Source organism: Vicugna pacos, unplaced genomic scaffold, assembly GCF_048564905.1.
Source record: "Vicugna pacos unplaced genomic scaffold, VicPac4 SAC-SAT, whole genome shotgun sequence".
Classification (NCBI taxonomy): domain Eukaryota; kingdom Metazoa; phylum Chordata; class Mammalia; order Artiodactyla; family Camelidae; genus Vicugna; species Vicugna pacos.
The window spans coordinates 2,262,957-2,278,173 of NW_027328721.1; positions in this window are offsets into that span (position 1 = coordinate 2,262,957).

Sequence of the window (15,217 nt, forward strand, 5' to 3'; positions counted from 1 at the left end):
GAGACGAGCTTAGGCATTCCGTTAGATCCTACGCGCTACCGACAGTTGGTGTAACCTCCCCACGCTCAGGATTCCGGAAATATTGTCAGTGCGTTGGGGAGCTCGAGAGACAACTCCACGCAGCTCTCTTGAATCACAGGTTTTCCCTGTTCGGGGAAGTCCGAGAAATAGCTTCCATGACCTTGGGGAGGTAGCCTCTGTCCCTGGGATTTCCTGTAAACCCCCCAAGCATTCCCTGGCACAGAGACATTAGGAAAACTCTCAGGGGAGACTAGCTTAAGCATTCCGTTAGAACGCACGCGCTGCCGACCGTTGGTGGAACCTCCCCACTCTCAGGATTCCTGAACCACTCTCAGTGCGTGGGGGAGCTTGTGAGACAACTTCACGCAGCTCTCTTCAGTCACATGTGTTCCCTTTTCGGGGAAGTCCGAGAAAGACCTTCCCTGACCTTGGGGAGGCAGCCTCTGTCCCTCAGAATTCCTGCAAACCCCCCTAGCCTTCCCTGGCAGAGAGACATTAGGAAAAGCCTCAGGGGTGACGAGCTTAGGCATTCCGTTAGAACCCACGCGCTGCCGACCGTTGGTGGAACCTCCCCACGCTCAGGATTCCGGAACCATTGTCAGTGCATGGGGGAGCTCGATAGACCACTCCACGAAGCTCTCTTCAGTCACCGGTGTTCCCTGTTCGGGGAAGTCCGAGAAATACCTTCCCTGACCTGGGGGAGGCAGTCTCTGTCCCTGGGAATTCCTGAAAACCCCCGTAGAATTCCCTGGCACAGAGACATTAGGAAAACCCTCAGGGGAGACGAGCTTAGGCATTCCGTTAGAACCAACGCGCTGCCGACCGTTGGTGGAACCTCCCCACGCTCAGGATTCCGGAAACATTGTCAGTGCGTGGGGGAGCTCTAGAGACAAGTCCACGCAGCTCTCTTCAGTCACAGGTGTTCCCTGTTCGGGGAAGTCCGAGAAATACCTTCCCTGAACTTGGGGAGGAAGCCCCTGTCCCTGGGAATTCCTGCAAACACCCCTAGCATTCCCTGGCACAGAGACATTAGGAAAACCCGCAGGGGAGACGAGCTTAGGCATTCCGTTAGAACCTACGCGCTGCCGCCCGTGGTGGAACCTCCCCACCCTCAGGAATACGGAACAATTGTCAGTGCGTGGGGGAGCTCGAGAGTCAACTCCACGCAGCTCTCTTCAGTCGCAGGTGTTCCCTGTTCGGGGAAGTCCGAGAAATACCTTCCCTGACCTTGGGGAGGCAGCCTCTGTCCCTGGGACTTTCTGCAAACCCCCCTAGCATTCCCTGGCACAGAGACATTAGGAAAACCCTCAGGGGAGACGATCTTTGGCATTCCGTTAGAACCCACGCGCTGCCGACCGTTGGTAGAACCTCCCCACGCTCAGGATTCCCGAACCATTGTCAGTGCGTGGGGGAGCACGAGAGACAACTCCACGCAGCTCTCTTCAGTCACAGGTGTTCCCTGCTTGGGGAAGTCCGAGAACTACCTTCCCTGACCTTGGGGAGGCAGCCTCTGTCCCTGGGAATTCCTGCAAATCCCCCTAGCATTCCCTGGCACAGAGACATTAGGAAAACCCTCAGGGGAGACGAGCTTAAGCATTCCGTTAGAACCCATGCGCTGCCGACAGTTGGTGGAACCTCCCCAGGCTCAGGATTCCGGGACCATTGTCAGTGCGTGGGGGAGCTCGAGAGACTACTCCACGCAGCTCTCTTCAGTCCCAGGTGTTCCCTGTTCCGGGAAGTCCGAGAAATAACTTCCCTGACCTTGGGGAGGCAGCCTCTATCCCTGGGAGTTCCTGCAAACACCCCTAGCATTCCCTGGCACAGAGAAATTAGGAAAATCCTCAGGGGAGACGAGCTTATGCATTCCGTTAGAACCCACGCGCTGCCGACCGTTGGTGGAACCTCCCCACGCTCAGGATTCCGGAACCATTGTCAGTGCATGGGGGAGCTCGAGAAAAACTCCACGCAGCTCTCTTCAGTCAAAAGTGTTCCCTGTTCGGGGAAGTCCGAGAAATACCTTCCCTGACCTTGGGGAGGCAGCCTCTGTCCCAGAGACTTCCTGAAAACCCCCCTAGCATTCCCTGGCACAGAGACATTAGGAAAACCCTCAGGGGAGACGAGCTTAGGCATCCCTTTAGAACCCATGCGCTGCCGACCGTTGGTGGAACCTCCCCACACTCAGGATTCCGGAATCATTGTCAGTGCGTGGGGGAGCTCGAGAGACAACTCCACGCAGCTCTCTTCAGTCACAGGTGTTCCCTGTTCGATGAAGTCCGAGAAATAACTTCCCTGAGCTTGGGGAGGCAGCCTATGTCACTGGGACTTCCTGCAAACCCCCCTAGCATTCCCTGGCACAGAGACATTAGGAAAACCCTCAGGGGAGACGAGCTTAGGTATTCCGTTAGAACCTACGCGCTGCCGACCGTTGGTGGAACCTCCCCACCCTCAGGATAACGGAAAAATTGTCAGTGCGTGGGGGAGCTCGAGAGACAACTCCACGCAGCTCTCTTCAGTCCCAGGTGTTCCCTATTCAGGGAAGTCCGAGAAATAACTTCCCTGACCGTGGGGAGGCAGCCTCTGTCCTTGGGAGTTCCTGCAAACCCCCCTAGCATTCCCTGGCACAGAGAACTTAGGAAAATCCTCAGGTTAGACGCGCTTATGCATTCCGTTAGAACCCACGCGCTGCCGACCGTTGGTGGAACTTCCCCACGCTCAGGATTCCGGAACCATTGTTAGTGCGTGGGGGAGCTGGAGAGACAACTCCACGAAGCTCTCTTCAGTAACCGGTGTTCCCTGTTCGGGGAAGTCCGAGAAATTCCTTCCCTGACCTTGGGGAGGCAGCCTCTGTCCCTGGGAATTCCTGAAAACCCCCGTAGAATTCCCTGGCACAGAGACATTAGGAAAACCCTCAGGGGAGACGAGCTTAGGCATTCCGTTAGAACCCACGTGCTGCCGACCGTTGGTGGAACCTCCCCACGCTAAGGATTCCGGAACCATTGTCAGTGCGTGGGGGAGCTCGAGAGACAACTCCACGCAGCTCTCTTCAGTCAAAAGTGTTCCCTGATCGGGGAAGTCCGAGAAATACCTTCCCTGACCTTGTGGAGGCAGCCTCTGTCCCTGGGACTTCCTGCAAACCCCCCTAGCATTCCCTGGCACAGAGACATTAGGAAAACCCTCAGGGTAGATGAGCATAGGCATTCCGTAAGAACCCACGCGCTGCCGACCGTTGGTGGAACCTCCCCACGCTCAGGATTCGGGAACCATTGTCAGTGCGTGGGGGAGCTCGAGAGACAACTGCACGCAGCTCTCTTCAGTCACAGGTGTTCCCTGTTCGGGGAAGTCCGAGAAATACCTTCCCTGACCTTGGGGAGGCATCCTCTGTCACTGGGACTTCCTGCAAACACTCCAAGCATTCCCTGGCACAGAGGCAATAGGAAAACCCTCAGGGGAGACGAGGTTAGGCATTCCGTTTGAACCCACGCGCTGCCGACCGTTGGTGGAACCTCCCCCCGCTCAGGATTCCGGAATCATTGTCAGTGCGTGGGGGAGCTCGAGAGACAACTCCACGCAGCTCTCTTCAGTCACAGGTGTTCCCTGTTCGGGGAAGTCTGAGAAATAGCTTCCCTGACATTGGGGAGGCAGCCTATGTCCCTGGGAATTCCTGCAAACCCCCCTAGCATTCCCTGGCACAGAGATATTAGGAAAACCCTCAGGGGTGACGAGCTTAGGCATTCCGTTAGAACCCACGCGCTGCCGACCGTTGGTGGAACCTCCCCACGCTCAGGATACCGGAACCATTGTCAGTGCGTGGAGGAGCTCGAGAGACAACTCCACGAAGCTCTCTTCAGTCACAGGTGTTCCCTGTTCGGGGAAGTCCGAGAAATACCTTCCCTGACCTTGGGGAGGCAACCTCTGTCCCTGAGACTTCCTGAAAACCCCCCTAGCATTCCCTGGCACAGAGACATTAGGAAAACCCTCAGGGGAGACGAGCTTAGGCATCCCTTTAGAACCCACGCGCTGCCGACCGTTGGTGGAACCTCCCCACACTCAGGATTCCGGAACCATTGTCAGTGCGTGGGGGAGCTCGAGAGACAACTCCACGCAGCTCTCTTCAGTCACAGGTGTTCCCTGTTCGATGAAGTCCGAGAAATAACTTCCCTGAGCTTGGGGAGGCAGCCTATGACACTGGGACTTCCTGCAAACCCCCCTAGCATTCCCTGGCACAGAGATATTAGGAAAACCCTCAGGGGTGACGAGCTTAGGCATTCCGTTAGAACCCACGCGCTGCTGACCGTTGGTGGATCCTCCCCACGCTCAGGATTCCGGAAACATTGTCAGTGCGTGGGGGAGCTCGAGAGACAACTCCACGAAGCTCTCTTCAGTCACAGGTGTTCCCTGTTCGGGGAAGTCCGAGAAATACCTTCCCTGAACTTGGGGAGGCAGCCTCTGTCCCTGGGACTTCCTGAAAACCCCTCTAGCATTCCCTGCCACAGAGACATTAGGAAAACCCTCAGGGGAGACGAGCTTAGGCATTCCGTTAGAACCTACGCGCTGCCGACCGTTGGTGGAACCTCCCAACCCTCAGGATTACGGAACAATTGTCAGTGCGTGGGGGAGCTCGAGAGACAACTCCACGCAGCTCTCTTCAGTCGCAGGTGTTCCCTGTTCGGGGAAGTCCGAGAAATACCTTCCCTGACCTTGGGGAGGCAGCCTCTGTCCCTGGGACTTTCTGCAAACCCCCCTAGCATTCTCTGGCACAGAGACATTAGGAAAACCCTCAGGGGAGACGAACTTTGGCATTCCGTTAGAACCCACGCGCTGCCGACCGTTGGTAGAACCTCCCCACGCTCAGGATTCCCGAGCCATTGTCAGTGCGTGGGGGAGCTCGAGAGACAACTCCACGCAGCTCTCTTCAGTCACAGGTGTTCCCTGCTTGGGGAAGTCCGAGAACTACCTTCCCTGACCTTGGGGAGGCAGCCTCTGTCCCTGGGAATTCCTGCAAATCCCCCTAGCATTCCCTGGCACAGAGACATTAGGAAAACCCTCAGGGGAGACGAGCTTAAGCATACCGTTAGAACCCATGCGCTGCCGACAGTTGGAGGAACCTCCCCAGGCTCAGGATTCCGGGACCATTGTCAGTGCGAGGGGGAGCTCGAGAGACTACTCCACGCAGCTCTCTTCAGTCCCAGGTGTTCCCTGTTCCGGGAAGTCCGAGAAATAACTTCCCTGACCTTGGGGAGGCAGCCTCTGTCCCTGGGAGTTCCTGCAAACACCCCTAGCATTCCCTGGCACAGAGAAATTAGGAAAATCCTCAGGGGAGACGAGCTTATGCATTCCGTTAGAACCCACGCGCTGCCGACCGTTGGTGGAACCTCCCCACGCTCAGGATTCCGGAACCATTGTCAGTGCATGGGGGAGCTCGAGAAAAACTCCACGCAGCTCTCTTCAGTCAAAAGTGTTCCCTGTTCGGGGAAGTCCGAGAAATAGCTTCCCTGACCTTGGAGAGGCAGCCTCTGTCCCTGGGACTTCCTGCAAACTCCCCTAGCATTCCCTGGCACAGAGACATTATGAAAACGCTCAGGGGAGACGAACTTAGGCATTCCGTTAGAACCCACGCGCTGCCGACTGTTGGTGGAACCTCCCCACGCTCATGATTCCCGTACCATTGTCAGTGCGTGGGGGAGCTCGAGAGACAACTCCACGCCGCTCTCTTCACTCACAGGTGTTCCCTGCTTGGGGAAGTCCGAGAAATACCTTCCCTGACCTTGGGGAGGCAGCCTCTGTCCCTGGGAATTCCTGCAAATCCCCCTAGCATTCCCTGGCACAGAGAAATTTGGAAAACCCTCAGGGGAGACGAGCTTTTGCATTCCGTTAGAACCCAAGCGCTGCCGACCGTTGGTGGAACCTCCCCACCCTCAGGATTACGGAACAATTGTCAGTGCGTGGGGGAGCTCGAGAGACAACTCCACGAAGCTCTCTTCAGTCACAGGTGTTCCCTCTTCGGGGAAGTCCGAGAAATACCATCCCTGACCTTGTGGAGGCAGCCTCTGTCCCTGGGATTTCCTTCAAACCCCCCTAGCATTCCCTGGCACAGAGACATTAGGAAAACCCTCAGGGGAGACGAGCTTAGGCATTCCGTTAGAACCCACGCGCTGCCGACCGTTGGTTGAACCTCCCCACGCTCAGGATTCTGAAACCATTGTCACTGCGTGGGGGATCTCGAGAGAAAACTCCACGCAGCTCTCTTCAGTCACAGGTGTTCCCTGTTCGGGAAAGTGCGAGAAATATCATCCCTAACCTTGTGGAGGCAGCCTCTGTCCCTGGGAATTCCTGCAAACACCCCTAGCCTTCCCTGGCACAGAGACAGTAGAAATACCCTCAGGGGAGACGAGCTTAGGCATTCCGTTAGAACCCACGCGCTGCCGACCGTTGGTGGAACCTCCCAACGCTCAGGATTCCAGAACCATTGTCAGTGCGTGTGGGAGCTGGAGAGACAACTCCACGCAGCTCTCTTCAGTCACAAGTGTTCCCTGTTCGGGGAAGTCCGAGAAATACCTTCCCTGAACTTGGGGAGGCAGCCTCTGTCCCTGGGACTTCCTGAAAACCCCCCTAGCATTCCCTGCCACAGAGACATTAGGAAAACCCTCAGGGGAGACGAGCTTCGGCATTCCGTTAGAACCTACGCGCTGCCGACCGTTGGTGGAACCTCCCAACCCTCAGGATTACGGAACAATTGTCAGTGCGTGGGGGAGCTCGAGAGTCAACTCCACGCAGCTCTCTTCAGTCGCAGGTGTTCCCTGTTCGGGGAAGTCCGAGAAATACCTTCCCTGACCTTGGGGAGGCAGCCTCTGTCCCTGGGAATTCCTGCAAATCCCCCTAGCATTCCCTGGTACAGAGACATTAGGAAAACCCTCAGGGGAGACGAGCTTATGCATTCCGTTAGAACCCACGCGCTGCCGACCGTTGGTGGAACCTCCCCACGCTCAGGATTCCGGAACCATTGTCAGTGCATGGGGGAGCTCGAGAAAAACTCCACGCAGCTCTCTTCAGTCAAAAGTGTTCCCTGTTCGGGGAAGTCCGAGAAATACCTTCCCTGACCTTGGGGAGGCAGCCTCTGTCCCAGAGACTTCCTGAAAACCCCCCTAGCATTCCCTGGCACAGAGACATTAGGAAAACCCTCAGGGGAGACGAGCTTAGGCATCCCTTTAGAACCCATGCGCTGCCGACCGTTGGTGGAACCTCCCCACACTCAGGATTCCGGAACCATTGTCAGTGCGTGGGGGAGCTCGAGAGACAACTCCACGCAGCTCTCTTCAGTCACAGGTGTTCCCTGTTCGATGAAGTCCGAGAAATAACTTCCCTGAGCTTGGGGAGGCAGCCTATGTCACTGGGACTTCCTGCAAACCCCCCTAGCATTCCCTGGCACAGAGACATTAGGAAAACCCTCAGGGGAGACGAGCTTAGGTATTCCGTTAGAACCTACGCGCTGCCGACCGTTGGTGGAACCTCCCCACCCTCAGGATAACGGAAAAATTGTCAGTGCGTGGGGGAGCTCGAGAGACAACTCCACGCAGGTCTCTTCAGTCCCAGGTGTTCCCTATTCAGGGAAGTCCGAGAAATAACTTCCCTGACCGTGGGGAGGCAGCCTCTGTCCTTGGGAGTTCCTGCAAACCCCCCTAGCATTCCCTGGCACAGAGAACTTAGGAAAATCCTCAGGTTAGACGCGCTTATGCATTCCGTTAGAACGCACGCGCTGCCGACCGTTGGTGGAACCTCCCCACGCTCAGGATTCCGGAACCATTGTTAGTGCGTGGGGGAGCTGGAGAGACAACTCCACGAAGCTCTCTTCAGTAACCGGTGTTCCCTGTTCGGGGAAGTCCGAGAAATTCCTTCCCTGACCTTGGGGAGGCAGCCTCTGTCCCTGGGAATTCCTGAAAACCCCCGTAGAATTCCCTGGCACAGAGACATTAGGAAAACCCTCAGGGGAGACGAGCTTAGGCATTCCGTTAGAACCCACGTGCTGCCGACCGTTGGTGGAACCTCCCCACGCTAAGGATTCCGGAACCATTGTCAGTGCGTGGGGGAGCTCGAGAGACAACTCCACGCAGCTCTCTTCAGTCAAAAGTGTTCCCTGATCGGGGAAGTCCGAGAAATACCTTCCCTGACCTTGTGGAGGCAGCCTCTGTCCCTGGGACTTCCTGCAAACCCCCCTAGCATTCCCTGGCACAGAGACATTAGGAAAACCCTCAGGGTAGATGAGCATAGGCATTCCGTAAGAACCCACGCGCTGCCGACCGTTGGTGGAACCTCCCCCCGCTCAGGATTCGGGAACCATTGTCAGTGCGTGGGGGAGCTCGAGAGACAACTGCACGCAGCTCTCTTCAGTCACAGGTGTTCCCTGTTCGGGGAAGTCTGAGAAATAGCTTCCCTGACATTGGGGAGGCAGCCTATGTCCCTGGGAATTCCTGCAAACCCCCCTAGCATTCCCTGGCACAGAGATATTAGGAAAACCCTCAGGGGTGACGAGCTTAGGCATTCCGTTAGAACCCACGCGCTGCCGACCGTTGGTGGAACTTCCCCACGCTCAGGATACCGGAACCATTGTCAGTGCGTGGAGGAGCTCGAGAGACAACTCCACGAAGCTCTCTTCAGTCACAGGTGTTCCCTGTTCGGGGAAGTCCGAGAAATACCTTCCCTGACCTTGGGGAGGCAGCCTCTGTCCCTGAGACTTCCTGAAAACCCCCCTAGCATTCCCTGGCACAGAGACATTAGGAAAACCCTCAGGGGAGACGAGCTTAGGCATCCCTTTAGAACCCACGCGCTGCCGACCGTTGGTGGAACCTCCCCACACTCAGGATTCCGGAACCATTGTCAGTGCGTGGGGGAGCTCGAGAGACAACTCCACGCAGCTCTCTTCAGTCACAGGTGTTCCCTGTTCGATGAAGTCCGAGAAATAACTTCCCTGAGCTTGGGGAGGCAGCCTATGACACTGGGACTTCCTGCAAACCCCCCTAGCATTCCCTGGCACAGAGATATTAGGAAAACCCTCAGGGGTGACGAGCTTAGGCATTCCGTTAGAACCCACGCGCTGCTGACCGTTGGTGGATCCTCCCCACGCTCAGGATTCCGGAAACATTGTCAGTGCGTGGGGGAGCTCGAGAGACAACTCCACGAAGCTCTCTTCAGTCACAGGTGTTCCCTGTTCGGGGAAGTCCGAGAAATACCTTCCCTGAACTTGGGGAGGCAGCCTCTGTCCCTGGGACTTCCTGAAAACCCCTCTAGCATTCCCTGCCACAGAGACATTAGGAAAACCCTCAGGGGAGACGAGCTTAGGCATTCCGTTAGAACCTACGCGCTGCCGACCGTTGGTGGAACCTCCCAACCCTCAGGATTACGGAACAATTGTCAGTGCGTGGGGGAGCTCGAGAGACAACTCCACGCAGCTCTCTTCAGTCGCAGGTGTTCCCTGTTCGGGGAAGTCCGAGAAATACCTTCCCTGACCTTGGGGAGGCAGCCTCTGTCCCTGGGACTTTCTGCAAACCCCCCTAGCATTCTCTGGCACAGAGACATTAGGAAAACCCTCAGGGGAGACGAACTTTGGCATTCCGTTAGAACCCACGCGCTGCCGACCGTTGGTAGAACCTCCCCACGCTCAGGATTCCCGAGCCATTGTCAGTGCGTGGGGGAGCTCGAGAGACAACTCCACGCAGCTCTCTTCAGTCACAGGTGTTCCCTGCTTGGGGAAGTCCGAGAACTACCTTCCCTGACCTTGGGGAGGCAGCCTCTGTCCCTGGGAATTCCTGCAAATCCCCCTAGCATTCCCTGGCACAGAGACATTAGGAAAACCCTCAGGGGAGACGAGCTTAAGCATACCGTTAGAACCCATGCGCTGCCGACAGTTGGAGGAACCTCCCCAGGCTCAGGATTCCGGGACCATTGTCAGTGCGAGGGGGAGCTCGAGAGACTACTCCACGCAGCTCTCTTCAGTCCCAGGTGTTCCCTGTTCCGGGAAGTCCGAGAAATAACTTCCCTGACCTTGGGGAGGCAGCCTCTGTCCCTGGGAGTTCCTGCAAACACCCCTAGCATTCCCTGGCACAGAGAAATTAGGAAAATCCTCAGGGGAGACGAGCTTATGCATTCCGTTAGAACCCACGCGCTGCCGACCGTTGGTGGAACCTCCCCACGCTCAGGATTCCGGAACCATTGTCAGTGCATGGGGGAGCTCGAGAAAAACTCCACGCAGCTCTCTTCAGTCAAAAGTGTTCCCTGTTCGGGGAAGTCCGAGAAATACCTTCCCTGACCTTGGGGAGGCAGCCTCTGTCCCTGAGACTTCCTGAAAACCCCCCTAGCATTCCCTGGCACAGAGACATTAGGAAAACCCTCAGGGGAGACGAGCTTAGGCATCCCTTTAGAACCCATGCGCTGCCGACCGTTGGTGAAACCTCCCCACACTCAGGATTCCGGAACCATTGTCAGTGCGTGGGGGAGCTCGAGAGACAACTCCACGCAGCTCTCTTCAGTCACAGGTGTTCCCTGTTCGATGAAGTCCGAGAAATAACTTCCCTGAGCTTGGGGAGGCAGCCTATGTCACTGGGACTTCCTGCAAACCCCCCTAGCATTCCCTGGCACAGAGACATTAGGAAAACCCTCAGGGGAGACGAGCTTAGGTATTCCGTTAGAACCTACGCGCTGCCGACCGTTGGTGGAACCTCCCCTCCCTCAGGATTACGGAACAATTGTCAGTGCGTGGGGGAGCTCGAGAGACAACTCCACGCAGCTCTCTTCAGTCCCAGGTGTTCCCTATTCAGGGAAGTCCGAGAAATAAGTTCCCTGACCGTGGGGAGGCAGCCTCTGTCCTTGGGAGTTCCTGCAAACCCCCCTAGCATTCCCTGGCACAGAGAACTTAGGAAAATCCTCAGGTTAGACGCGCTTATGCATTCCGTTAGAACCCACGCGCTGCCGACCGTTGGTGGAACCTCCCCACGCTCAGGATTCCGGAACCATTGTTAGTGCGTGGGGGAGCTCGAGAGACAACTCCACGAAGCTCTCTTCAGTAACCGGTTTTTCCTGTTCGGGGAAGTCCGAGAAATTCCTTCCCTGACCTTGGGGAGGCAGCTTCTGTCCCTGGGAATTCCTGAAAACCCCCGTAGAATTCCCTGGAACAGAGACATTAGGAAAACCCTCAGGGGAGACGATCTTAGGCATTCCGTTAGAACCCACGTGCTGCCGACCGTTGGTGGAACCTCCCCACGCTAAGGATTCCGGAACCATTGTCAGTGCGTGGGGGAGCTCGAGAGACAACTCCACGCAGCTCTCTTCAGTCAAAAGTGTTCCCTGATCGGGGAAGTCCGAGAAATACCTTCCCTGACCTTGTGGAGGCAGCCTCTGTCCCTGGGACTTCCTGCAAACCCCCCTAGCATTCCCTGGCACAGAGACATTAGGAAAACCCTCAGGGGTGACGAGCTTAGGCATTCCGTTAGAACCCACGCGCTGCTGACCGTTGGTGGATCCTCCCCACGCTCAGGATTCCGGAACCATTGTCAGTGCGTGGGGGAGCTCGAGAGACAACTCCACGAAACTCTCTTCAGTCACCGGTGTTCCCTGTTCGGGGAAGTCCGAAAAATACCTTCCCTGACCTTGGGGAGGCAACCTCTGTCCTTGGAATTCCTGCAAACACCCCTAGAATTCCCTGGCACAGAGACATTAGGAAAACCCTCAGGGGACACGAGCTTAGGCATTCCGTTAGAACCCACGCCCTGCCGACCGTTGGTTGAACCTCCCCACGCTCAGGATTCCGGAACCATTGTCACTGCGTGGGGGATTTCGAGAGAAAACTCCACGCAGCTCTCTTCAGTCACAGGTATTCCCTGTTCGGGGAAGTCCGAGAAATATCATCCCTGAACTTGGGGAGGCAGCCTCTGTCCCTGGGTATTCCTGCAAACACCCCTAGCCCTCCCTGGCACAGAGACAGTAGAAATACCCTCAGGGGAGACGAGCTTAGGCATTCAGTTAGAACCCACGCGCTGCCGACCGTTGGTGGAACCTCCCAACGCTCAGGATTCCAGAACCATTGTCAGTGCGTGGGGGAGCTCGAGAGACAACTCCACGCAGCTCTCTTCAGTCACAGCTGTTCCCTGTTCGGGGAAGTCCGAGAAATACCTTCCCTGACCTTGGGGAGGCAGCCTCTGTCCCTGGGAATTCATGAAAACCCCCCTAGCATTCCCTGGCACACAGACATTAGGAAAACCCTCAGGGGAGACGAGCTTAGGCATTCCGTTACAACCTACGCACTGCCGACCGTTGGTGGAACCTCCCCACGCTCAGGATTCCGGAACCATTTTCAGTGCGTGGGGGGCTTGATAGACAACTCCACGTAGCTCTGTTCAGTCACCGGTGTTCCCTGTTCGGGGAAGTCCGAGAAATACCTTCCCTGACCTTGGGGAGGCAGACTCTGTCCCTGGGAATTCCTGCAAACACCCGTAGAATTCCCTGGCACAGAGACATTAGGAAAACACTCAGGGGAGACGAGCTTTTGCATTCCGTTAGAACCCACGCGCTGCCGACCGTTGGTGGAACCTCCCCACCCTCAGGATTACGGAACAATTGTCAGTGCGTGGGGGAGCTCGAGAGACAACTCCACGCAGCTCTCTTCAGTCACAAGTGTTCCCTGTTCGGGGAAGTCCGAGAAATACCATCCCTGACCTTGTGGAGGCAGCCTCTGTCCCTGGGATTTCCTGCAAACCCCCCTAGCATTCCCTGGCACAGAGACATTAGGAAAATCCTCAGGGGAGATGAGCTTAGGCATTCCGTTAGAACCCACGCGCTGCCGACCGTTGGTTGAACCTCCCCATGCTCAGGATTCCGGAACAATTGTCACTGCGTGGGGGATCTCGAGAGAAAACTCCACGCAGCTCTCTTCAGTCACAGGTGTTCCCTGTTCGGGGAAGTCCGAGAAATATCATCCCTGACCTTGGGGGGCAGCCTCTGTCCCAGGGAATTCCTGCAAACACCCCTAGCCTTCCCTGGCACAGAGACAGTAGAAATACCCTCAGGGGAGACGAGCTTAGGCATTCCGTTAGAACCCACGCGCTGCCGACCGTTGGTGGAACCTCCCAACGCTCAGGATTCCAGAACCATTGTCAGTGCGTGGGGGAGCTCGAGAGACAACTCCACGCAGCTCTCTTCAGTCACAGGTGTTCCCTGTTCGGGGAAGTCCGAGAAATACCTTCCCTGAACTTGGGGAGGCAGCCTCTGTCCCTGGTACTTCCTGAAAAACCCCTGGCATTCCCTGGCACAGAGACATTAGGAAAACCCTCAGGGGAGACGAGCTTAGGCATTCCGTTAGAACCTACGCGCTGCCGACCGTTGGTAGAACCTGCCAACCCTCAGGATTACGGAACAATTGTCAGTGCTTGGGGGAGCTCGATAGTCAACTCCACGCAGCTCTCCTCAGTCGCAGGTGTTCCCTGTTCGGGGAAGTCCGAGAAATACCTTCCCTGACCTTGGGGAGGCAGCCTCTGTCCCTGGGACTTCCTGCAAACCCCCCTAGCATTCCCTGGCACAGAGACATTAGGAAAACCCTCAGGGGAGACGAACTTTGGCATTCCGTTAGAACCCACGCGCTGCCGACCGTTGGTAGAACCTCCCCACGCTCAGGATTCCCGAACCACTGTCATTGCGTGGGGGAGCTCGAGAGACAACTCCACGCAGCTCTCTTTAGTCACAGGTGTTCCCTGCTTGGAGAAGTCCGAGAAATACCTTCCCTGACCTTGGGGAGGCAGCCTCTGTCCCTGGGAATTCCTGCAAACCCCCCTAGCATTTCCTGGCACAGAGACATTAGGAAAACCTTCAGGGGAGACGAGCTTAGGCATTCCGTTAGAACCCATGCGCTGCCGACCGTTGGTGGAACCTCCCCAGGCTCAGGATACCGGAAACATTGTTAGTGCGTGGGGGACTTCGAGAGACAACTCCACGCAGCTCTCTTCAGTCACAGGTGTTCCCTATTTGGGGAAGTCCGAGAAATATCATCCCTGACCTTGGGGAGGCAGCCTCTGTCCCTGGGAATTCCTGCAAACACCCCTAGCATTCCCTGGCACAGAGATATTAGGAAAACCCTCAGGGGAGACGAGCTTAGGCATTCCGTTAGAACCCACGCGCTGCCGACCGTTGGTTGAACCTCCCCAGGCTCAGGATTCCGGAACCATTGTCACTGCGAGGGGGATCTCGAGAGACAACTCCACGCAGCTCTCTTCAGTCACAGGTGTTCCCTATTCGGGGAAGTCCGAGAAATATCATCCCTGACCCTGGGGAGGCAGCCTCTGTCCCTGGGAATTCCTGCAAACACCCCTAGCCTTCCCTGGCACAGAGACAGTAGAAATACCCTCAGGGGAGACGAGCTTAGGCATTCCGTTAGAACCCACGCGTTGCCGACCGTTGGTGGAACATCCCAACGCTCAGGATTCCAGAACCATTGTCAGTGCGTGGGGGAGCTCGAGAGACAACTCCACGCAGCTCTCTTCAGTCACAGGTGTTCCCTGTTCGGGGAAGTCCGAGAAATAACTTCCCTGAACTTGGGGAGGCAGCCTCTGTCCTTGGGACTTCCTGAAAACCCCCCTAGCATTCCCTGGCACAGAGACATTAGGAAAACCCTCAGGGGAGACGAGCTTAGGCATTCCGTTAGAACCTACGCGCTGCCGACCGTTGGTGGAACCTCCCAACCCTCAGGATTACGGAAGAATTGTCAGTGCGTGGGGGAGCTCGAGAGTCAACTCCACGCAGCTCTCTTCAGTCACAGGTGTTCCCTGATCGGGGAAGTCCGAGAAATACCTTCCCTGACCTTGGAGAGGCAGCCTCTGTCCCTGGGACTACCTGCAAACCCCCCTAGCATTCCCTGGCACAGAGACATTAGAAAAAGCCTCAGGGGAGACGAGCTTAGGCATTCAGTTAGAACCCACGCGCTGCCAACCGTTGGTGGAACCTCCCCACGCTCAGGATTCCGGATCCATTGTCAGTGCATGGGGGAGCTCGAGAAACACTCCACGCAGCTCTCTTGATTCACAGGTGTTCACTGTTCTGGGAAGTCCGAGAAATATTTTCCTTGACCTTGGTGAGGCAGCATCTGTCCCTCGGATTTCCTGCAAACACCCCTAGCCTTCCCTGGCACAGAGACATTAGGAAAACCCTCAAGGGATACGAG